The following is a 2,556-nucleotide window of genomic DNA, read 5'->3' as shown; positions in this document are numbered from 1 at the left end:
TGCCCAAGAGTTATTAAAATGGTTTCATTTATGTGAGTACTTCTATTTTTCTCTCACCAGATGGAGATTCCTGCTAAGACATGAAACTGTATTTGCTATTTTTGGAGGTTGTCATTAACTGAATAGAAACATTTGTTTCCTGATACTTCAAGTATTAAGTTCTTCCTCTGAAAAATAGGAAGTTACAAGACCAAGCAAGTAGAACATGTGCGTGTAGGTGTAAATATAAATACTACCTGTGTCATTAGGCAATAGATATTCTAAAAACCACGTGGATGTTGGTGCTCTGCTCTACAATTTGTCCTGACTGCATTGCTGCTTGGCAGCATAGATGGAGCCTCAGAGGATTATATTCAGCCAACGTGGGAGACAAGGACAGAAACTTTGGCTGTTTATTTAAAATTGCAGGTGGTATTTGGCTTGTTTCAGAACACGTTTTTCTACAGCTGGTTATTTTGGCAAGTTGAGCATTTGAATGTAGATGTAGTTGCTTTTTGTTAAAAGGTTTTCCCCTTTATATTAAGTGCTAATTTCTGTTGTCTCTGAGGTTCTTGGGTGAAAGAAATTGAGACTGTACATATATATAAAACAAAATATTTTCAGTCTGCCTGTGTATACTGAATTCCTGTTATGGCTCTTAAGACTTAGGCTCTAAACCTCTAGAAATAGGAAAGGTGTAGTCGAAGAAACTTCTGCCTTAATGTTAACATCCTGACTGGCAGTTTTACCATGCAGTTATTTTTAAATGGAATCGTTACATACAATCAGATGAATTTGTTTCTTTGGCACAGGTAATTCAAAATCTGAAAATAGGGTGGAACATTATTCAGGAAACAAATAACATGCTAAGATAGTTAAGTATTTCTAGGGTAAACCTGGTATAAATTTAAACTTTGGAGGTTGTTTCTAGACCTTGATCTGTGCAGTCATATTTGGCCTCATAAAATTGCAACTGGAGCAGACCCAGAGAACAATTGTTATGCAAAATGAGCTGGTTTCTTTGGCAGTCTTGAGTATTTTGTTGTGCTGCATTTTGTGGCTGTGTGATTCGTATCAGTTATTTTGAGATGCTTTTGCAAACAAGAAGGAATGTGGTTTTTACCGATGGATGCTGCCTGCCTCTCCCTTGTAATGGCAACACAGGAAAAATCCTTGTGAAGGTGGCTTTCATTACAGACCCTTCGAGAACAAAATGAGTTAAACCAGAAGAAACTATAACAGTCGGGCTGTGATTTTTCTATCACTGTTGCTAAACAGCTGAAGATTCAGTCCTATAAGCACAAAATTAGTCAGTTGTCCTATCTCCCCTGCTCCCCAACATTGTAATTTCCATCCTGGCTATAGAGAACTGAAACAGGATTTGGCAGTTGTGTGTAGACTGACTTGGTTCATGCACAGATTTGAGTGGAGGGAATGATTTTTATGAAATGGACTATCCTAACTGCATTTTGTCTTCTGTATGGATTTTTAGGAGGTAATGGGAAGGGAGAAGGAAATGTCAGCATTTCCTGTATCCTGTTATCTTGTGCTTTTTATGGATGCTGGATTAACTATACCCTGAAAATTCACTAACATTTGAGTTGTGTTTTGACATTTGGATTGTATTTTGACTTATATAATTACACATTGTTCACTAGAAGCCCAAAGCTGTGCAGCACTTTTCCATATGCACTTCTGCAGTCAAAGACATTTGTACAAAGTACTCTACTCCCTTGTGTTGCCTTAAGCGTCATTTCCACTGTGTCAGACTTTTATATCGATGACATGTTGCAACATTAGAGAAATTGCATGGTTTGGGGGCTTTTTTGATCATCACAGACACCAAAATATGTATGCAGTATGTAAATTATTTGGCCTAAAACTTGGGTTCTGGAGTGCAGGCAATTTAGAAATTGTAACTACAAAATTAGGAATAAAGTGCTGTGTAAGTTATGCTGCTGTGTAATTACTTCACTTGCATACCTGTTTCATCACTCCCGGCATGTCAAGTTGCATATGCATGATACATGTTTAAAGAGCATTGTTTTTGAAGGAGGATACCTATTACTTAAATTCACTACTTAAAAATGAAAAGTAGGATCATCTTATCAGACCACATGGGTGGACTCCATTGTGAAGAACTTGGATAGATGATGTATGATCCTCTCCATGCTTTTAAGACTGTTGGTTCACAGAAGTTTTTCAATGTGCAATGAAGCTCGAAGTGGGCATTTTATAGTAAGTTTTGCCTACAGTTAAAGCCAGTTTATTTGAATATATTTGGGGGAGAGTTGCGGAATGTTGAATTCTGATTATATTTTCCTTTTGAGTTTTCAAATGATGTTCTGTCATTAAAGGGTTTGATTAATATCACAGGGCAAGTGTTTGTTTTGTGGAAGAAGAAAACCATAAATAAACCTGAAGGCAACCGCTGTGTTTTTCTTCTGAAATATTGTTGCCAAGTTTGGCAAAATAGAGACTTAATTACTTGATGGAGGGCAGAGACATACCTAACACTGGCACTCTCTTTCTGTTTTGGCAGGTGTTTAAACAGTTGTCAATGAATGCTTTTCAGAC

Source organism: Nestor notabilis, unplaced genomic scaffold (genome assembly GCF_000696875.1).
Source record: "Nestor notabilis isolate BGI_N333 unplaced genomic scaffold, ASM69687v1 scaffold21177, whole genome shotgun sequence".
In the NCBI taxonomy this organism is placed as follows: Eukaryota; Metazoa; Chordata; class Aves; order Psittaciformes; family Psittacidae; genus Nestor; species Nestor notabilis.
Note: the sequence above shows the minus strand (reverse complement) of the source record.